Source organism: Manacus vitellinus, unplaced genomic scaffold, assembly GCF_001715985.3.
Source record: "Manacus vitellinus isolate BGI_N305 unplaced genomic scaffold, ASM171598v3 scaffold_16_pilon, whole genome shotgun sequence".
Lineage (NCBI taxonomy): Eukaryota > Metazoa > Chordata > Aves > Passeriformes > Pipridae > Manacus > Manacus vitellinus.
This window is the reverse complement of record NW_021939189.1, coordinates 16,420,686-16,443,299: the sequence shown is the minus strand read 5'-3', so window position 1 is coordinate 16,443,299 and position 22,614 is coordinate 16,420,686. Positions and strand designations below refer to the sequence as shown.

General features: G+C 49.2%; 2 long non-coding RNA genes across 4 annotated transcripts; both read right to left on the bottom strand.

Moving 5' to 3' along the window:
- Nucleotides 1-977: 977 nt before the first annotated feature.
- Nucleotides 978-6,314, bottom strand: LOC108639060. Of its 2 annotated transcripts, none has more exons than XR_001920236.1 (3): nt 5,996-6,314; nt 5,362-5,449; nt 978-1,229 (listed from the first exon to the last, which is right to left on the bottom strand). It is a non-coding gene; the product is annotated as an uncharacterized LOC108639060 (long non-coding RNA). The 2 variants fall into 2 exon arrangements; XR_001920235.1 differs by lacking the exon at nt 5,996-6,314 and adding an exon at nt 5,831-5,947.
- Nucleotides 6,315-8,561: 2,247 nt separating this feature from the next.
- On the bottom strand, nt 8,562-19,618 carry LOC115307316. 2 transcript variants are annotated; one of them, XR_003915657.1, is made up of 4 exons: nt 19,543-19,618; nt 15,689-15,851; nt 14,593-14,747; nt 8,562-8,914 (listed from the first exon to the last, which is right to left on the bottom strand). It is a non-coding gene; the product is annotated as an uncharacterized LOC115307316 (long non-coding RNA). The 2 variants fall into 2 exon arrangements; XR_003915658.1 differs by having other exon boundaries at nt 15,693-15,851.
- Between the last annotated feature and the right edge of the window lie 2,996 nt (nt 19,619-22,614).

Sequence of the window (22,614 nt, the reverse complement as noted above, 5' to 3'; positions counted from 1 at the left end):
GAAAGCAAACGGTTCGGCACCAATCCGGGTATCCTCGCTGTGTGCCGAGCCCGAGGATGTGGGAAGCGAGAACTCCCTACGCCGTGTGCTGCTGGGAAGCGCAATCCACTACGACCGAGGAAACCAAAATCGCGCTAAATGTGTAAAAATAACTTGTGGAAACTTGTTTTCTTGGGGGGTAACTCTGCTGCTCCGTCTGGGATGTCGCCCCTCCTAATAATAAACGTGTTTTTCGAGCGTAAATAAACGTGAAGAAAAGGCCAAACATGCTCCGAAAAGGCAAATGAAATGTACTTTCATCCTCCTGGGGGTAATTAGTTTTATACAGCATTTGCCATTCAAATCCCAATCATTGGAATGCCACATCATTACCAGCCGGTTCCAGTCCTACTGTTGGATCCTTCTGCTTACAAAGGACACAATAAGAGCTATAAATATACATTCCTCCTTCATTAATCATATGGAGTGTACCCTTATATTTTTCCATCTCAGCTTGTTGCCCACTAAATTATATTTTTACAACGCACACGCTGTCCTTGCTCATTTTATTATTGACTAATTGAATCGTCTCTTTCAGGACATAAATTATGTAGGACCAGTGCTCGAGGTAACCCGGAGATAACCGGACCCCTGGGGCACTGCGGGACATGAAACGAGGGTACATCCCCACAAAAATGTGTTGCAAAACGTTCTAAAACTAGTTTTAAATCATTTGTTCCCAAAAAAATCCAGGCTTTTACACCGGGTGTATGACTCCTGCTAAGGAAAGTTTCCCTGGATAACCTCGGTGCGTGCGGCGAGGGTGTCCCTCTTGTTGCAGGCAGCTCTATATTCCCGTGAAATCACCCCTGATCCAGCGGGATTTGCAGATTTGTTGGTGGAGAGGGTTTTCTGCAAGGCAGTGCTGGCACAGCCCACAGTGCCCCAAAGCCAGGTGTGGGGCTGGCCGTGCACAGGGACACAGGGATGCACGAATTAAACACTGACGTGACTGCAAAGCACCAGCTAGTACAGGTGTCTGAAGCGTTTCTCCTTGTGAAACTTGCTTCATTATTTTATGTTTCTGTCAGGAAACAGGGGGTTTGGCCACTAAAAATATCCCGGAGCATTTTCACAATGGAATAATTACCTCCTCAGAAGGATGTTTGGGTTTCTCCACCTTACCCTTGCCGAGTTACGCTGCTATCTGATATGCCACAAGGATTACCAGCAACCAGCTGCAATTTATCCTGAAAATGGAAGCAGCGATTAAAAGGCAGGACTGGTAGTGTAACTTCTATTAAGCTGGTTAGGAATTCCCATCATAAAATCCTACCCTCAGTCGCATTTAATAGGGCCAGAGCAACCGCTGTGCTGAAATTTAAGCATCTGATGTTCGTACCTCAGGTTAAATTATAAACTTTTCCCCTTTTGTTCTTTCTGTCAGGGACTGTCGAATTTGTAGACGAGAACAGTCACCTTGTCAGAGGTGTTCCTTCAAGCCCCACAGTGAAAACCCCCCTGAAAATCCCACTGGTGCTCTGGGGAGGCTTCCCAGTGCTTCCGTTGCCCTGCAGTTCCATCCTCATCTCAGCCCAGGGCTGTGGGAGTCAGAGCTGGACCTGCACTTCCAGTTCCCTGCTGCTCTGGACCATGCCAAGGCTGCAGGTAGGAAGGGCGAGCAGGGAACTTGTCCTTCCAGTCCTCTGGGGAAACATGGAGCAGGAAGCTCCTTCAGAAACACACAGTGGGGACGGGAACTGGATTTGGGACAGGTAAGTTGGCAGGCACGGAGGGTCTGGAGAGAGACAGGTTCTCCAGGGCAGTGGAAGGGAACAAGGAGCTGAAAAGAAAAACAGGTCTGCCTGGAGGGAGGGATAAAGCAAAGCTCATAAGGAAGTCTGGAAGCCAGGCTGTTGGGAGAAGAATTAAAAACAGAGTGGGAATGGGAGAGAATTTCCGGGAGGAGGAACATGCAGCTTAGGGGCACCCAGGGCTGTCCATACAGTGTCTGAGGAAGAACTTGCTGGGCACAGGGATTGGATGGGAGAGCTGCAGTGGGATGAGGGAGGAGGACCCCTAGTTTGGGTGTGGGATGCAGCAGGGACAACGGGAAGAGGGAATTCACTAGGGGCAGTGATGTAGGAATGGGAGTGACAGAGACTGAGGGAGGGAGGCAGAGCAGAAAGGTGAGAATTTAGGAATGGGAATGAAGACCAACTGGAAAACTGTTGGCAGCAGGTGTCTGACACACACTGAGAACGTTCCTCGTCCCCTTTGAGTGCTGGAGCGTGTGCCAACCACTACATCCCTCATACAGGCAGTTTTTCCACACTGCTGATGGCCTGCATCTCTGTCAGCACAGGATTAAATTGCTGGGCTTTCTAAGGGTATCTCTAGATTGAAAAGACATACATATTTATTAAAACAACAGTAGTCAGGCTGCAAAGGAACACACTCCCCAGTTATCAAACATTGGGATAAAGGCAGCCAGTGCAGAAGGATAAGCCTGGCTCAGATACTGAACCAAGGCCAGGGAACCCAGGCAAGTGCCTCAACAACTTCCACTTAATTTGCTGTAAAAATCAGATGTAGGTATGTTATGCACCCTGAGAGGAACTCTGGAGTGAGCAAGCACAGCACTGTGGGTGGGAAGGGGTGACTGCTGCTCCAGAAAAGGGCCTCAGTCCTTAAAGAGAGCCTGCCCAGCACTGCACTAGTTGTGCAGTCAGCACTGCACTAGTTGTGCAGTCAGCACTGCCCAGGTGCCTGGGCTGACATTTTAAAGCGTGATCTGCAGAAGTGAAGAGCACTTGCAGATAAATCTGCAATAGCTGAGAGTGTATTCAAGTTCTGACTCAACTGGATGCTTCTCCATGTTCTATTTTCTGACAAAATCAGGCCATCGAGTATTTCTAATTAGATCTCTAAAATGAAAAGAGATTTTTGTATTATTCTGTCTGTGCGCCCGAGTTCCTCGTCTGTAAAATAAGGGCAACACCAGTTCTCACTCCAGCGTTGGGAAAATGAATTAGAGTTTGTGAAGCACTTGGATACCATAGTGATGAGTCCCATGAAAAAGCTCAGGAGGAAATGAATAAATCTGTCTTCAGAACAATATTTGAATAGTGTGCTGTAAATAAAGCACAGGCCACACAGTGAACAGCGAGGAGAAAATAAAGTTATTGCTTGGTGAGCACAGTCTATTCTGTAGAATGAGCAAGGCCAGGAACCTGTTGAAAGAACAGCATGTGATCTAATCACAATTAAATACTGGATCATAATGCAAATGCACAAAAGGGACAAATTACAGTCGCACAGGCCACCTTAATGTTGGTAATTCTAAACTTTTGGACTCTTGAATTGAAAAAACCACCACTGTTAGGCTGCAAAGGTGTAACAGATGTGTATAAATGATTTCCTCGCCCTTCAGTAGTAGGAGACAATATATTTACTTCTTCTACCTCAGTCATTTAAGTGGAAAAAGTGTTTCTCTCTTCTTGGAGATATCTCAGCCTTACAGCCCAGATTTACTGGTGTCACTCACACACTGGTGATGTACAGATTTAAATCCAGAATTCACCTTCTTTGGCAGTCTGTGCATGATCATCAGAGACAGACAGTTCTCCAGAGAGAAATCCAGAGGAGGACCTTCATTTCAGTGATTAAAACATTGTGTTTTGCTTGGAGTGCTTCCCATTCCAGACCAGCCCACTGGTTTTGGTGGAGAGGCAAGGTTATGGAACAACAACTCCCCTGATCTTCCGTGACTCCTCAGTCCCGAGGCTACACTGAGCCTTCCCGACTCCTGCTGAGACTTGGAGCCGCTTCAGAGCGGCTGCAAATTGCACTGGGTTATCTGTGGCCCACAAGAAGGGTGATGGAATTAGGATTCCACTGTTCAGTGCCACTCTGGCTATGCCTGTTTTTCTCACTGTGATTTCTCTATTGCTTAGCAGGATGTGAGGTGACACTGAGTCGTTACACCAATTTATTGTTATCCAGAGAATTTTCCATTACTGGGCATCCTCTAGCAGCTAGTTAAGGCAATTTGGGGAGAAGAAGGGGCTGCAGCACAAATAAAGATGTGCTTCATTAAGTTTAAGATTTAGAGCTATGAGATCCCTTCAGTTTAACCTGCTGTGCTGCCTCCCCCATGTGTGAGGCATCAGCTCCATCCACGGACAACTCCTGGCAACGATGACCTGTTCAATTATTCCTGTATAGATCTCCACACTGACTCCAGCACCAGAGCCCAGCGAGGTGTGCTGGCTTTCATCATTCAGTAGGGGCTGGATTTATTTTTTTTTTCATTTATTTTTCACATTTATTGGTCACAGGTGTGGTTTTGCAAACTGCTCTGAGGTTAAAAGTCACCCTCCGGACTTTGCCGAGCAAATTCTGGGTTAGCAGGCCACGTGCCAGAAACCCTCCAACCCCAGCACGTACCTCTGTCATTCCTGATGTCAACAGCAATTCCAGCTCCTCGCTGGAGTCAGAGAGGGTCACAAGTGGAAGCAGACTTTCCAATCACTGAGGTGAGCTCCCTGGGAAGTTTGAGAGGGAGATGGAGCTCCCTGAATCCGTGGTTAACGGAGTCTGAAACACGAGCAGGGCAGTTGGTGTGAAATGCTTTTAAAGCCTTCTGTGTCTGAGGGAGGGAGCTGCTGAGGTCTAATCCAATGTTTGTTTATTTAGGGATTGCAGAGCTAGATAGAGGGAACCTAGAATCCAAAATGCAGGGTTTACTGGAATCCAATCCACAGTTTAAAGGAAAAGAATTATCTATTTGTTATTAGGATGTGCATAATGATGTGGGATATGGCCCTTCTCTCCAGAAGGAGAGAAACCCAGGTAACACTCAAGGGGAAATCCTGATGTCATTGCAGTCAATGGGATTTTTGCCATCCACATAAGCAGGGAGAGATTCCTCTCTGGAAGCCTGTCCTGGGGTGACACTGTGCCACAGGCATTCACAGTGCTTTCAGTGACACTGTGGGTGGTATTTTTCTGGTTTGGTGGTTGCCATTAGTGTTGTTCTCAGGTGAGATCATTCCTGGGGACACACTGACCGCTGAGTCTCCATTCTTCTTCCCCACAGGCCGTGCCCTCACTTTTCAAGTGTCCCAATGTCTCCCTGAGCTACTGCATCTCATCTTTGGCCTGAAAGACTTTGCACATCCAGTGAGAGGAGACAGATGGTCCATGGCCTCTCGTGCAAACAGGATCAGCCTCCTCTGCAGCTCAGAAACCACATAAGCCAGGCGAGGATTCCAGGTGGTGTTTATCCCAAAGCATTTCCAACAATCCCACAAGAATGTTAATTACTGACACCAATAATCTTGTTCTCATTCATATAATGGGAGTGCCTAAAGGTCTTACCTGAGGTTGGGTCCTGTTGTATTAGACACCGTAGGATCACACAGGGAAAGCAAATCCTTTCCCCAGAGAGGTTTTAGTCCAGGTTATCCTGACAGGAAAGCAGAACCACAGAAAGGTGTTGTGAGTCACCAGAGGTAGAGCAGCAGGTCCACATTTCACATCTCCCAAGTCCCAGTGCTCTGTAAACACCATCACATTTTCTCCTGGTGTCTGTGCCAGGAGGGAAGTCTCCAGGAAGTGAGACTGCAGCAGTCTGAGAGAATTCAAAATGGAGAGGAAAATCATGGAGAGGAGAAAGGATAAAAAAAAAAGAAGAGAATTGATGCTTAGCACAAAGAAACAGTCATTTGCCTCTGGGTTTGGAAAACCAAAGAAACAACCTTAGACCAGCAGCAGAGGATGCCTGGAAAATGCAGAGCCCAGCACACCTTACAGACAAACAGCAGCACAGCCCTTTTCTGTGTGTTACCTGAAAGGCCCAGCTGATGGATCAGGTGGATCAGATGAGCTGATGGATCAAAAGTTCACTGTGGGATCATTTGGTGGGAATCCTTCGCTCCCCTCATTCTTGGCACGTGGCAGGTTCTCCTCATTCCCCCCCCACACACACACAGCCCAAACACCCTGCACTCACTGACAGGAGGCCAAGGCACCCTTCCCAAGGGCTATGGAACACAGTCATCCCTCTCCAGCTCTGGTACCAACCAACTGGTCAGGGGGCTGGCCACCTGCATTTGGGGACTCCTGGAAATGGAAAGAAAAAGCCACGTTACCCGTGTGAGACACGAATGGATCAGCCAGAGTTAGATGAGCAGGTCCAAGCATAAAGCTTGAGACCAAATAGATTTGACTGTTGTGTCAACACCTACAACTCCCACAAGTGTCCTTTGCTCTTGGCCTGTATCTCAGAGCACGACTGTGGGTGTTTAAAACTGAATATACAGATAGAATGATTCCAGAGGGCCCCTGTTTGAAAAGAGTGGCTCAAGTGTCCCTATGCTCTGAATGGCAGGGACTGGAGGCACAGAGCAGTATTAGAACCTTGTGACAGAATAGCAAACGTGAACAAAATTACCTTAGTCCTCTAATTGAACAGTTCAAAACCAGTCATTGCTATGATGTAGTGACAACAGGGAGGAGGAGCTGCAGAAGCAGGAAAGAATAAAGACATTGGACAATAGCTTGGGACAGGAACAGAGTCCCTGGAATGATCTTGTTCCTGCACTCTCAGACAGCCCTTTAAAGTCAGAGTTTTGGCTCTGCTTCCTCTAACTGGAATTCTCCTCCAAACCTCATCACCCCTTCAAATGCAGGGAAGGAATTTCCTATAAATATAGTGGATTTTTCATGGAAGAAATATCATACTTCATTTTTACCATGCCATCTGAAAGAGGGACAAGCTCGAACAGTTGTAAAATTAAACTTTTCATAACGAGACCTTGTTCAGACGGGGCTTCCACTCCCCAGGCTCATAAGGTGCCCCTGAAGGACCCTGGAGTCCTGAGGGACTTGTCTTTCACCACAGGGTCTGTGCCTCCCAAAGCCCCTTCCTGCCAGGAAAGGTTGTGCTGCAGCACTGGGAGTGCTGAGAAAGTCCAGATGAGACCTTGGTGATGTAGCTGTCAGAGAGAGCATGGAGGTCTCTTCCCAGGGAGCAACAACAGGGGCACAGCCCTCATTTCCTAAGGAGAGACATGAGCTTTGTTCCAGGTAGTTTCTAGTTTGAAAGCAGAGCTACGCCTTGACTCGTTCTGCATATATTTTGGTTTTAAATCGTTTCTAACCTCTTGCAATTTTTAAGCATCTCCAAAACCAGGGCAGATTAGCCAACATTCCTTCCTAGTGCTCAGCAGTCCAGCTCCTTACCTCCATCAGGGCCATCTGACTCCTTCTCAGCTGCAGGACTGAGCAACGTGGGCACACAGGGACAGTTTGAAAAGCAAGGAACACATGTTGTGCCGAGGAATGGTGCTGCACTGACAGCTCCAGCACATAAAACATGGGCAGCCTTCACCCAGGTGAAGTTTCACTCGCTCAAGCTGCCAATCTGGCACTTCTCACACACATTCATTTGACTTTCTTTTCTTGTTGTTTGTTTAAACATCCCTTCAGGGGAACAGGTCTGGAAAAACACTGTAATTCTCCCACCTTTCCATGCTCCTCCCAGGTGATCTAAGCCAGGAGGGCTCCGATGGGATGTGGGATGTGAAATGCAGGTGATGGTGAACCCTGGGATCTCCCTGGATCTCCCTGACAGGCATATTGGGATCTCCACAGCTGCTGTCACACTGGGGTTTTACCACATAGTTTTACTCCCTTAGTACCTGAACGGCAGCTTTAGAAATCAAATTACAGTGTGAGTGCTACAGGCTGCAGCCCCTGACTGAGCCCCTAAATCAGACTAATTGAAACAACAAATATGCCTGAACAGCAGCTCCCTAAGAAATGTCCTTACAACGCTCTGCTTTCACTCCTGAGGGAGCCTGACGGGACTTATTGACTGCCTGGGATTTCTGCGACTGCCTGTGAAGTTTATTGATTCTAAGAAATATGAAATGTGCTTCAAAGAGCTCAGAATGTGACTCTGTGTCCAAGTGAGACACAAAGGCTCTCAGAGATCCTGAACAGAGCAGAGGGAAGGGCAGGGAAGGAAAGGCTGTGAGCTCACACCAACAGGGATTGGTGGGGTTGGAACATCTCTGCCCCAAAAAGAGGTGAAAGTGCTGATCCACCTCCCAGTGACCAGGGACCACCACACTGTGCATGTTGCTCAGGCTGCTGCTCCACCTGCCCCCCCTCCAATAACACACATTTTTGAGGGATGCTCTTAGAAGGACCAAGGGTTGAAATGGCATTTCCTCCTCCCAGTGCTGGCAGGGAAATCCCAGAGGAAAATGCTCTCATGCTGTACAGGCAATGGACATTTTTTGCACAAGGAAGGTGCCTTCACATCCCCAAAGGAAAACAGCTAAAAAAGATCACTACCAAAAACTGGAGGGAATTTAGATGCTCAGAACAAATTTACATTGCTAAAAATGGGGGATTGGTAGAGAAAGAAGTTCGGGCTATGAGAAGTTATCAGAAGTGCCCTTCATTTCTGAAAGCACAGAAGTGTAGGTGTTCAACAGAAATCAATTTGTCAAAAAGACAACAACAGTGTTCCAACACCTACAGTGGGGGCTGAGCAGAGATTGAGGTTTCTGTCTGTGCCATTGGAACATTTAGATTCTATGAAGCAAAGCAGTGGCATTTTTCGGCCACGAGCCCTTTGAGGCAGGCAACAAATAAGAGAGGTTTGACAGAGGGAGAAAAGGTTTCTCACAAATCTCATGTTTTCCCAGTCCCAAATGGCTGCAATCTGCCTCTAACCCCTCCTTCAGGCTGATGGCTGCTCCAGGATCTGTTGGGTTTGTCCTTTCAGACGGGAGTCTGGTGTTTTCCTGCTGACCTCCCACCCACTCACCAGCAATCAGTAGCACTCAGCTGCTCCTCTGGGGTGTCATTGCGGTGTCCACCACTTCTCAGGCTGCCAGGACATTCTGGGAAGCACTGCCTTTGGACAAGGCAGCATAAGGGAAGACAAGGAATAGTATCACTGACGTTTCTTTCATGTTTACTGCTACTACTGCTGTCAATGTGTGTTTTCGCTCATGGGCTATACTTAGCTTGGAAAGAAAGCTGTGAAACACTACCACTGAAAGACATACCTCAAAAACACTACTGTTCTCTTACTCACTTTTTTTTTTTTAATTGCATCCAATTTCAGGCAAATGCAGCAGCCCATGGGGTGTGGAGCCTCCAGAACCCCCCTGCAGAAGTACCTGCTGTGCACAGGGAGCAGTGGGAACTCGGACATGGAGCAGGACAGATCCCTTACTGGGAGCAATTTCCACACCAGAAAGATGAAGTTGTTCCTGTTCCTGGCTACAGGCAGTTCTGACACATGAAAGGTTTTACTAATTTTCCATCGAGGCAGGTGAGTGATGCCAACCCTGTTAGATGTGACAAAGCCAAGAAATCTTGCACTTCACCTAAAACTGACACCAAATTGAAGGAGGGAAGGGTTAGATGGGATACTGGGGAGAAATCCTTCCCTGTGAGGGTGGGGAGGCCCTGGCACAGGTTGCCAGCTGTGGCTGCCCCATCCCTGGAAGTGTCCAAGGCCGGGTTGGACGGGGCTTGGAGCAACCTGGGCTAGTGGAAGGTGTCCCTGCCCATGGCAGGGGGTGGGACTGGATGAGCCTTAAGGTCCTTTCCAACCCAAAAGGTTCTGGGATTCCACAATTCTGTGATCAAGAACATGGGAATGCCAACACAGCTCCAGTGTGGACATTCCCTGTCTGGATTTCATGGGCCTGGGGTGGGTGGGGTGACACTGCAGCAGGAGGGTACAAACCACAGCCTGAAAGATAAATGGATATTAATTAATTAAAATTGAACACCAACTTATGCACTGCTAGGAACTTAATTAACACTCCCCCAAAAGCCACCTGCAGACTTTTGGAACTGAGCAGTGGCACAGCTCTGAGTCAGCCCCTACACTGGGGACCTTCCCTCTGACCAAAGGGACCTCTTGTTAAATGTATGGGGAAACACAGGCAGCAAAAGGGATGGTCTGGAAAGTCAGCAGCACATATAGTTGTGTTGGAAGGCCTTGCTCACATCAGAACACCTTCCCCAGGCACCTGAACAAGAGAATGTGGATTTAAAAACAAAAAATAGGGAAGGCTGCCCACGGTGCTGAGTAAACCTGAATGGAGCACACCCACCTTAAAGCTCATCTCCCATATGGAATTTTTACATGGAGTACAGCTGACACCAGAGGAAGGGGTGAAAAGGCTCCCAGCTCTGTGAAAGATAAGAGGAAATGCAGAACTGACAGCAGTGGACACTCATGGGTCACCAGAGAAAGGGGAAAAGCACAACCCTTTGTGATTACAGTCAAACACAAATAAATAGGTTGGAAAAGAACACTTTCTATTTCCTGCAAGCAGTAAAGTTTGGGGGGAAATGGCCTATGCCAAATATTTCTCTCTGCTGGAGGCACCAGCAGGGCTCTGACAGGCACGTTGGAAAACAGACCATACGTTTGTGCATATTCCACAGCCCCCATGGGAAACATCATTCCTCAGGCTGCAGTTGGGGCTGTTTGGCACTTGAACTGTTCCAGGGGCTTTGATAGCCCAGGATCTGAGTAGCTGATGTTTTGTTCTGAGGGAAAAGAGCAGAAGCACATGACCAGAAGCTCTGATCAGCTATTGAAAGACCCAGACCTGCAGAGCTCAACCAACACAACTCCTTTGTAATGGAAATGCCATACCTAGGCATGAAATTAGGAAAGCAAGGAGTACAAGCACATTACAGGAAGATTGAAGTCATCCCTGGAATTCCTGCCCCAGCAGAAAAGGATGCAAAGTTAAGACACCTCTGAGTAGTGAACTGTCGACCTGATTTAGCTGCCCAAGCAATCAATGACGGATCTTTAGGAGTGTTCAGCTGCCCTAACACACAGATCTTCCCAGGAAAACTGAAAGGAGCTAATTAATAGCCCCAGATAAACAGGATGAAATGCAAAGCTGGACATAGATCTTTACAGACCGGTGCTGACTGTGCTGAATTCTCTCCTTGCACTCCCACTGCTGACCCCAGTGAGGCAGAAAGATTAATCTTGTACAAAAAGCTTTTCCTTTAGACTTTTTGTAAAGCACTTTTAGGCTCTCTGCTCGAGTGTTTCCCCTGGTTGCAATTAGAGGTAGTTTAGTCTTTGCTTACAGTCTTAGCTGGGTGTAGTTTTGCTCTCCCCATCCCCTTCTAGAGGAACCTGAAGTGACACCTCTCTGTCTTTACTCCTGTGACTGCTAAGAGGTGAATTCCCTAATAAACCAGACTGTTTACACTCCAGATGGACTCTGTTCATGCCAGTGGGGCTGCCCTATTTGCAGTGCAGGTTGGAACCCTCTGGTGCCCCAAACTCCAGCGAGGTAATGATGCTACTCAGAGTTAACACACAAATCCCTGGGCAGGAGATGCTGAAGAGTCATGCAAATAAATCCTCTTTGTTCCGAAGAGGTGCAGGGTAAGGACCCTCACAGGAGCTTTAGGAGGAGTTTCAAGGCTGGTCTTGAACACAGGATGCTTCCTGGGTAACGTCCTGGGGGTCATTTGGCCTGTTCTAGAAAAGGTAAAAAGACATGACTTTGCTTTGAGGACTGCACTGCACTCACAGGGCATCCACCAGCACCCCAGGGCAGTGGAAGAAGGTACCACCCTCCTCCACCAGACCAAGGTCATTTTGATCCAACTATTTTAGGGAGAAGACCAGTCTTGCCATCAGGAAAGGTCTGTCTGGGAAGACATACCCTTGAGTGCCTTTGAGAAGGCAGAAGAAGAAGTTAAATGCTCAGAATTGAGAGTGTGCCTTGCAGAGGCAGCTCCTGCAGCAGGGAAAGCCGAGAGCAGGTTTTTCAGGATCAGGACTTTGGACTAAGGTAACTAAGTTTTGTGTAAATGTCCCTTCAGATGTCTGCTTGGATCCAGCCCTAAGTCTCCCTCTTTCTTGCAGTAGGGAACAGTAATACTGCTGTGGTGTTTCCCAGTGTCACTGTTAAACAAGTGATTCCTCTTCAGGACCCAGGGGGGAAGGTCTGGCACAAAAAAGCTTCTATTTTGTAACTAAAAGGTTAAAGAGGACATCAGATAACAGGGGCAGCCTGAGGGCACTGAGAGGATTCAGAAAATCACAGAATCCCACACTGGTTTGGGTTATAAGGGACCTTAAGCTCATCCTGTTCCATCCCCTGGACACCTTCCCCTATCCCAGGTTGCTCCAAGCCTCGTCCAACCTGGCCTTGGACGCTTCCAGGGATGGGGCAGTCACAGCTTCTCTGGGAAACCTGTGCCAGGGCCTCCCCACCCTCACAGGGAAGGATTTCTCCCCAATATCCCATCTAACCCTGGGATTCAGAGAGATGTTATGTGCTTAAGAAAGGTGAATCTTGAGCTCCAGGGCTGCAGCTCCAGGAGGTGCCTTTCTTTATGGAAGCTAAGGATCATTAAAACCTTCCAAAGAACAACCATAAGATCCAGCCAACACTCCCCCTTCTCCCAGCTCCCACTTCCTAACACAGCCCCTTTGCTGAGGAGGAGGAGCAGGGCTGTGCTTGGCCTGATTTGGAAGGGAGACATGAACCCCACTGTCTGGGATCTGGCATTATCCAGCTGCACCTCAGTCCTCCCTGACCCATCACTCTAGTGACCCAAAAATCCTGGATAATAAATAATATTTGGAGTTGTCAGGTCATTCATCTACACAAAAATCTATCAGTGGTGTGCTTAAGGATATTACCAGAGAAGCCAGGAATGTTCTTGGGATTGGAGACCAGTGGGCAGAACATTTTTTGGAGGCCCACACAAAAACTGTTGGGTTGTCCCGAGCCAATGTCACGTCCCAGAAGGACATCAGAGTCAGCACTTTCACTGCTGAAACTACCAGCAACCAAGAGAAATACATTAAATATTGGTGGGAATATTGAGAAATAACAAAAACTAGTCCAGAAACCACAGTGGTATGTGCTCGAGGACATGCCCAGGCACGTGTGTGCAGCCTGTCCAAGGGACCCGTGGTCATCCCAGATCCTGGCTCATGAGCCACATCCAGTCCCTGAAACCTTCCACTGCCCTGAACTCCTCCTGTAAAAGGGAGTTTCATGGACCATTTTAAAGCTCTAACAGCTTGGTTTGAGCTCAGCTTCACTCCTGGACTGACAGGTATTTGAGAAGCTGCAAAGATTGTGAGATCATTCTGGGAGAGAAAACTCCCCCCAGGCATCCCCCCACACTCTGTGCCCACAAACCTGCCTTCAGGACTCATGGTCCATCCTGCAGCCTGGAGTCTGAAAGATGAGCAGGGCATGGAAAGAGCAAGTGGGAACCTCTGGAAACCTGAAATGCTCATGGGACTTGAAGAAGGGGGAGAGCACGAGCACTGGCCCCTTGTCCAAAGGCTGCACATCAAAACCCCCAATCACTTCTTATTCCAGCACTGAGGAACTCAGTGGAGTCAGCACTGGGATTTAATTGCTGGAAAAGAAGGAAATTCCCATTTGCCTGCACAAAGATTGGGAGTTTTCTTCCTCTACTCCAGTGGAAGTTTAATCCAACCTGTGTCCAATGGCCTGGTCACAGTGCCTCTGCCAAGCACGAATCCAGCGGAGTGAGCTGGTTGTTGGGAAGAGACCTGGGCTGGACATCATACAACTTCATTTAGATCTCTCCTGATGGGAGAAATTGAGAACCAAAGATGTTCCCACCAAACCTACTCATCCAATTACTGGAGCACTCTGTGATATGGATCAGTGTAACACCCCGAGCTTTCCCAGGACAGAGCAGGAGTGTGCAGACACTGCACTTTTGGGAAGCATCAAGAGCCAGACACAGGAGCTTTGTGGCTTTTGTTCCTTGGTTCTGACTTGCTCTGACTCCTCACCTGCTCACCATTAACACCCCGTGGTGCAGTTGTGTTTGACGTCCCTGTAACAAACCCTGATTTATACGGCCCTGCAAATCCCTCCTCCTTTGTGTGGCCTTGGGAGCAGTGAGACAGGAATGCTGAAAGGGAACTCATTTGAATCACTCACTACCAAAGGAGCAGACACCTTCAAAGAGCCTTACCTTTGTGAATAAATGTCACCCTTCCCAAACAGTCAGGGTTTTTAATGAAATGGTGCTTTTGGGGGTCAGCAGAAGAAGACAAATACTCCAGTGAGCAGACTGAAAAACCCAGGTGAAAGCGTGACTGAGATTCACAGAGCTACAGAATAAAGGAGAGGAAGGATCCAGAGAAAAACCCAACGTGCTACATTCATCACTCAGTCATTCAACTACAAGGATTTGAGCAGCTGTCCAGTGAAAGGAGTTCACACTCCCTATTTTATGGTGTGTCTCTGATGCTTTTCCACATGGCAATGCAGCAGATGAGCCGTGCCCCTTTCTACACCCATTCCCTGTGGGAAATCTGCAAACCATCATCATCACTGATGCTCACTAATTTGGGATCCATGTCATAACATTCCCTGCCTCCAAAGCATGGCCACTACTTAACGCCCTGCTTGCTTTAGGACTGTGGTTTTCCTTTGGTCCGACGGGAACACCATGATTACGAGCTGCATGTGCCAGAGAGGCAGGGCTGGGTGGGGAAGGAGAAGGGAGGCTTCAGCTCAGCAATGATAGTACCTATTTTTGGCTCCTGGAGCCAAGCTGTGCTGCTCCCACTCTGTTCTGATGCTCCAACACGTGTCACTCGAGATGTCACCAATCCCCGGCAGTCACGACAGTCTGGGGTGCTGGGATTCAGCGTTGTGGGGGAGGGAAGACAAGCAGCAATTTTGCTGAAGCCTGTGGCAGGAACAAGCAGTATCGTGGTGACAGTTATTTGAATGTCAATATTTAGAGGAGGTGGTTTTTCAGTCCATTACAACACAGGATCTGTCCCTGGCTCTCCCTTCCATGGGGCTGCAGCAGGACATCCCCTCCTCTGGAACATCCACCCCTTGGGCAACCATGGTGATGTTTTAAGATCTGGCTAAACACGTTGCAAGACCAAATGGTCTCTTGCTCCACTGCCTGGGACCCATAAAGTACAGTGTAGCAGGAGTGAATTCACATTCCAAGTCTGTTTTACAGAACTACAGTGCTTCCTGGGGGCCACGCAGTGTTTTCACAGCTCTCTAAGAGCTACAGTCCCCAATTCCCCTAAGTGACAACTTATTCACATCCCAGAACCCTCAGACAGCACAAGCCAAAGCCTCTGCTTGGATCCCCTGCTGCAGGTACCCCCAGTTCCCTCTCCATGGCTCTGCTGCAGGAGACAGCCCAAATCCTCTCTTGAGACTCAACACTCAACCTGGGCACCTCTCCATGGCCAAAGGGGCTCCCCACAGCCAGGCCATGCTCCCTCCTGCCCCAGCAGCCTGTTCCTGCCTGGCACCATCCCCTCAGTCCTGCTCAGACAACACTCAGGAGGCAGATGAGACAAAGCTGTGGCTGCCCCATCCCTGGAAGTGTCCAAGGCCAGGTTGGACAGGGCTTGGAGCAACCTGGGATAGTGGAAGGTGTCCCTTCCAACCCAAACTATTCTGTGATTCCAAATCCAGTGGGATCCAGGGGAAGACAAGGCAGAAGGTGAGGAGGAGCAGCTCCCCTTGGCACTGCTGCCAGAACACAGCCCAGCTTGGGCATCTCTGATGGGCAGCACCAGCGCAGACGGAGCCAGGCTGGCACTCTGGGAAAGCAGGGAACCAAAAGCCAGTCCTCTGGCTCTGCTGCTCACCTACCACAGGAACAGCTTTTCTTTCATCAGCTGCTTTCCTTCACTATGTTCTTGTTCAGCAGCCCATGCTGTCGAGGGGTTGGAAAGACAGAACGGCTTCTCCAAACACAGAGCAGTTATCTTTAGAAATGGAGCAGTGAAAGAAGACAACACCATGTAGACACTGTGAAAAGAAAGGGTTCACTACATTAAAAAAAAAAAAATCACATTCTTGATCAAGGAACAAACCAGTCTGAATAGTCACAGTCACATTTTGCAGCCACATAACTCTTATTGTCTTTTGCTCTCCCAAACATCTGAAGATGAACATCTGAATCCTTTACATGAGAATCCCTTAGACCAGCTTAAACTGGCAGAAAATACTCAGCTGAGTATTGACTTGAAAAGATGGAGCGAGTTCAGACCTGAGCTACAATCCCTGATTTTGGACAGGGGCTGGCACAGCTCAGCTCCCCTCAGGACCAGCCCCATCCTGGCTCCTGCCAGCCATGCACAGCCCCTGGGTCCTGCAGCTCCATCCTTTGAAAGAAAGGTTGCTGAAGGAGCACAGCACTATTTTATTTAATCACTGTAGAGTTTTGGTATCCACAGGAAAAAATTCCTGAAAGTAGAGTGTATTTTCAAAATCAGTGAGTACAGAGTGGTATAAAATGTCTGCTCTGCTTCTTTCCACTCCAGCCTGTGCCTTTGAAGTCATGGTAACAGCTTTTGGATCCGAACCCTCTGATGAGACTCCTTGATTTATTAGGTAAAACATCTGGAAAAAATGAGGACTTGTGGCAGTGTAAATCCTCCAGGAGCAGAGAAAGATCTCATCTGAGCAGCACTCCTGTCAAAAAGCAGGGAAACCTGAGCCCTGGCCACTGGCTTAAGGATGCTCCGAGGCTGCAAAGCTCAGAACGGGCCCATTCACGTTTCCCCCAGTGGCCCAGACCCAGCTGTGAGCAGAGGAACGTCCATCAGCCAACAGCCCTTGGAGCTGGGACCACGCCAGGGCTCTGGAATGGTTTGCATGTCAGCAGCAATCCTGCCCTTGGCATCAGGAAGGAGCTCCTGTTGTAAATCACGGCACACTGGGAGCACTATGGGATGTAAGTACCTGCCTCCCGCCCACAGAGACACAGGCAGCAGCCAAGCCCCACACACAGAGCGGGTGGAGAAGGGCCGGGGGACTTTTCCATCCCCCAGTTACAACAGGAATGTTGGGGTGACTTTTCCATCCCCCAGTTGTAACAGGAATGTTGGCTCCGGTGGAAGAAGAAAAGGACCAGCCTTGGATCAGGCTGCATGGGAAGTAATGAACCCTGTGCAGGTGACAAACAAGGAGACAGGCATTTTAGGCAGCATATTCCTTCTTTCATTTGGAATCAGCCTGAGGTAAGGCAAAGAAAAGAGAGGAGACAGGGAGCAGCAGAGCAGCTTGGTGTGCTTTGGAGTTCCTGCTAACAGCTCCTCCATGGAACCTGTGTGATGGGAAAACCTGTGTGTGAGCACCATGTGTGCATCTGTGCAAGGTGTTTGTTAGATGAGGGCAAAGGCAGAAATCAGGGAGGCACTTGACTCAGAATTATTTACTCTCTGCCTCCTCCACACAACAACCCAGGTTCCGAATTTCAGCGCTGATGCTCTGGGGAAAATCCCCTGAGAACCCTCCTATGACAGTTATTTTCCCATCTAAATCCCCCTTCCAGCAATTTGAATAACACAGTTCAAACACCAGCCCCGGTGCCAATGTGCTTTTTGGAGGGGGTTTAGGAGCAGGGGAGGAGGGGGAGTTTGGGGAGTATTTTTTTAATCAGATAAATTATTGCTGGGAAAGCAGCCACTTCTCTCCATTCAATTTGTACTCTATGGGGAATCCATCTAATACCCCTGCTCCGAGTGTGAAGCAGGACCAGTGAGATGCTGTATCCAACCAGGGAGGAAGGCAAAAGATGGGATGGAGTGCAGGGAATGAACAAACAACGGGAGGAAGGGACTCTGGGAAAGCCTGCAGAGAAGAAGGAAAGCCAAGGGGGGGTGTGTGTGCACCTCCTCAGCCAAGGGGGGAGGGAGGAAAGGGGTTTGCTTGTTCTGCTGGTAAATTGGAGCAGGCTCAGCGTGGCATGGGGTGGGATGGGACAGAGTGGGATGGGATGGGATGGAAAGGCTTGGAGCCATAAGGAGATTTTCACCTGTGGGGAGGTGAGGCAGTTCCAGGCAGGATGGATGATCCCATTGGGCACTGCTGGAGTTTGCAAAATGAGTTTAATGATTTCAGACCATTCCCCAGTGGAACTGGGGATGTGCCAGTTCACCTCACCACTGCAGCTGGAACTGGTGGAGAGAAACCAAGGAGTGGGAGCAGCGATGGCCCCCAGCACACAGGGTTCCAGCCGTGTCTGGGAATCCTGCCCTGCTGCCTGGACACACCTTTCATCCCAGTTTGTGTTCCCTGCTCCTTGCAAGCTCCATTGGCTGAGGCTCCATCTCCACACATGAAGTGCTGTGTCCCAGGGAGCTCCTTGTCCAAACAGGGACACAGCTGGAGGTGGGGAGTGGAAACAGATGCTCAGAGGAGGGAAGTGATTTCCCTGAGCCCTCAGAGTGAGTCAGGGATCACACCCAGCCCAGAACCCACTGCCCCATGCAGGACTTGTTCTCTTTCATGTGCTCACACTGATTTAGTCCAGAGGCTTCCCACTCCAGCACTTCCCAGTGACTATAAATGCACACAGAGTTTTGAAAGAATTACAGGGTAATGGCACCTGAATGGGTGTCGTGGTGCACTTTCCTGGCCTTTTATTCTTCTTTATAACAAAGAATTAAAAGCTTTAGTGGGAGAGCTGGCAGTAAGCTCAGGAGACAGGGAGACTTCTGGGGATGATTTCCCAGATTCTGGGAGTGACTACAGTACAAATTATGGTGGAAAATAAAGGAACTGACTCAGCAGGAGGCAAAAGGGAACAAGTGGAAGAGTAACTCTGCTCTGGAAAGCTGTGAGGAGAATACCACACAAAGCAGAAAAGAGAAATAGGGCCAAAAAAAGAAATCAGACGTGTATTTCAGAGAGATTCCCTCTAACAGCCTGACTGTCCAGAAACTGCTGAGTGAGGGAACTGGGCCTTACACAGAGCCCAGGGATTTTTGGCCCAAAACAAACAAAAGAGATGCTTTTAATCAGAGCTCATTTTCATCTGCCATCCAGGCCACAGGCTCTCACCAGTCCCCCACTCTCTCCCAGTCTAAGCAGTGTGAAAGTGTCATTCCTGACATTACACCTTCCTTTCCCAGGCAAAATTAATGCTTGAAGCAACACTGATCTGAACACATAATTAAACCCCCTCTAGCCCACCTACCAAATAAACTCATTTCCAGACTCCAATTAACCTCTGAGGTTATTACTTGGGATAAGAGATCTCCCTAGAAATGCCAGAACTGCTCATGCCAGGATGTAGTGAGCCCACTTGTTCTGCAAGTGTCAGGTTATGGGGATCACCTTAACCTTGGATCCTTGTCCAGCTGAGAGAGTCTCGGGAATAAAATTAATAACTTTCTGGCATTTTCTCCCTTTCTAAGAAATGGAGAAAGTGTTATCTCTTCCGCTCATAATTTTTCCTTGTACTTTGAGTCCCCAGACATACGTACTTTGTTAAAGCACTGCCTATTTCAGAGGCTTTATCCAGGACTGGATGAACTCCAGTGATAGGTATCCAAGCTGCTTTGTGCATTTAGTTGTCCCTAAATGTCTATTTTGGAATCTGTTCCAGATTCTAATCATTTTACATTAAGACTCAAGGACTCAGTAACCTCTCCTCTCCCAATCTCAAAAAAAAGAGAAACACCAACCCTTCAACCCTGGATCAAGCACAAACCTCTCCAAAATCCCAGCCTGGAGCCATCTTTCATCGGTCTCTGCTCTCCGTGACTCCTGCACTCCACAGGATCTGCAGAGTCTCCCTGTCCAGGGAAAGAACACACATGACATGAATCAGGACCTTTTCTTGACAGAACAAGGTGGAGGGGCTGCTCTTGGCCAGCAGCTTCACATTAAAGTGCTGTTGAAGCCTCTCCAACATTTCTGGAGCCCAGCTGGGCTGTGGGAGTTCTGGGCTGCTCGCTCTTCCACGCTGGTTATCATCCTTCATTTCTTCTGCACCTGACACCACGTGGTCTCTAGAAATCCCTCTGGGCTCAATAAATTCTGGAACTGAGCCTCCTTAGTCTGCCTTTTTTCTCCCACCAGTGGGGACTCTACTCTGGCTTTCTTTTTCCTCCATCCAGCTGCAAAACTTTTGGGTGATTCGTGGGAATTTTCTATCAGTGAAGTTACTCCCAACTCCGACTGACTGACAGTTTCAGAAGGAATTCAAGGGGAGGGGAGAAGGGCAGGAAAACCATAGGATACCTCTGTAGAAACCAAGACTAGCGCAAAAGGGCTGCTAGAAATCTTGTTTTCATCACCCACAAATTCCCTGGTGCTGGAAAACGTACCCCGCTTTCCTGCCTTCTCCAATCTGCTGCAGGTTCCAACACGAGCAGGTCGCGCTGGGAAGGGCTGACTGTGCCAGGACTCGAGGGCCGCTGTGCCGGCACCGCCCTCCCCTCCCCACACGGACACATTGCAGCCCAGACAATGAAAACGGCTCCGTGTTTACCGACCATCCTGCTCCTCCCCGCTCCAACAGGGCCTCTGTGGCAGAGCCAGAGCTCTGCTGTTTACAAGCCCATCTGCTGCTGTTGCCTCCCCTCACCTGGAGCTCCAACGCTCCGCTCGGGATATCGCTCGCCGTTGGGGTGGGAACTGCAAGGAGCAGCCGAGGATTTCAGGTGGTAAAGTGAGCAGCAGGAAGAGAGGAATACAAATCTGTTCTCATCTAAAGACCCTAAAAATAATTAAAAAAAAAAAAAAAAACCAGATGAAAAAGGAAATTCCAAAAAGCCAGTGATGTTTTCAGCTGCACAGCCATTCCAAGGACAGTTTTTCTCATATTTTCACGAGAATTTGAACATTTAGAACCAGAAGGGAAAAAGCACAAGCATTCCTGAAATTACCAAGCTTCCCTGAAATTACCATGATCCCTCTGGTCTCTGCAGTTTAAGGTCTCTACAGGAGCTACAAGCCTCCACTTTGCCCAAACCTGTGCTGCTAATGCGAGCTCTCCACACAGTTTAACTCAAGGCTACATTTTTCCAGGAGTCAGGGAGGACCCTTGGGAGTCAGAAAGAGATTGGGAATGTCTGCATGTCCTGAGGCCCTCAGTGGGGTGCCCAGAGATTGCCCTGCAACCCAGAGGTGCTGTCCTCACAGCCTGGGCCTGCAAGGGCTGCCACAGGCACTGGGGAGGCTTCTCTCTCCAGAAGCTGATGGATTCAAAGCACTCTCCGTATCCCAGCTCTTTGCCAGACAGCCAAGCACAGTGTGCAGCATGTCTGGGCAGGCTGCAGACACTGCCAGGCTCCTGCCAGGCAATGGGAAGCAGACAGGTTGTGGATCACGGACATGGTGTGGCTGGAGTGGGAACCGGGATCCCCACGGCTCTGTCGGGCCCCAGCCCTGCACTGCTGCGTCCCGGTCCTGCCTGCTCCCAGCTGCAGCCTCCCAGTGCAGTGTTGGTGTCTGGCTGGGGAAAGAAAACAGAAGTTGTTGCTGTTCCTGGGCCCTTCTCAGTCAGTGAAAATCAAAAGAGCCCAAAGAGCTGAACTGCCCCAATCACAAAACATCGGTGGGCAAAGTGTGTTTGCTCCCTCTCGTTCTGCCTTTCACACCTGGAGTTGTTATTCCAGCCAAGAACTGGCTAAAGGAGCGGCAGCAGCATTTGGAATGGTCTCTGCTGTGCCAGGGGCTCTGGAAGGGCCATCCTGGCCAGAGATCCCTGCCATTCCATGTGGGAGCGCAGATGGGGCATGTCACAAACAAACACCCACAGAAACTTCACCCTCTGTGTGTGGACAATGACTGAGGAGGAGCAGGAAGAACTGGAATGTGGAGAGGATGGATTCTCAGGGAGGAAAAGCCCTCCACATGTTCCTTCCACCTGTCCCTCTGCCAGCGGATCACAGTGGATCTGCTGCACCAGTTCTCAGCCAGGAATGTGCCCAGTTTAGGGAGGAACTGCTGTCCCACTTGGCAACTCCCTGGCCCTGCCCTACCAGCTCAGCACAACTGCACAGATCCCATCCCAAGTCTGGAGGCTGTTGGGAAGGGAGGCTGCATCTCCTGGGAGGGGAGGAGTGGCTGAGGCACCCACTGTGGCCAAGGCAGCTGCTCTGCCCCAACAACCCAGGATAACATTCCCTTGGCTCTGCAACACCAATGGCCCTTCCCCAAATGGTGTGTGGGTTGGGATTACCTCTTTTTGAGGACTTCATGGTGCAGAGTGCCAGCTGAAGATCCCAGATCTGCTCTGAGTGCTGAGTCAGTGCTGGTTCAGCTTCCTCAGCCCCAGCAGAACTCAGGTAAACTCCCTGATTCCCAGACACTCACAGTGGAGCCAGCAAGGTGCTGGGATGTCCTGAAAATGTAATACTCAGTGGGTGAGGGGAGAAAGACCAAAATTAGACTTTGCAAAAAGTTCCTGCCTCGTTCACTCCCAGGAATGGTTCTGTTTCAGCTGAACTGTTCCTCAGAGTAGCTGTGTCTAAACCCAGTGCTGCAGCTCTGGGGGCCTGGAGCGGGACCTCTGAGCACACATGCTCCTCATTAATGCTAATCCAGGAGCAGCAACGATGGAGAGCAGAACCTCGGAGAGGATTAAGTACACAGACACCGCCTCACGGGGCTGGGATGCAGGGAGGGATCCAACCTGAACCTCCTCCAAAACACGCACTCAGATCTGGTTGCTCTGGTTTGGACCCGACTCTGGCAAGATGGAAAGAGCTGAGGGAGATGGTGAAATAGAGGAGAAGGAAGAAAGGAAAACAGTCTGTTCTCTCAGCCCCCCAAA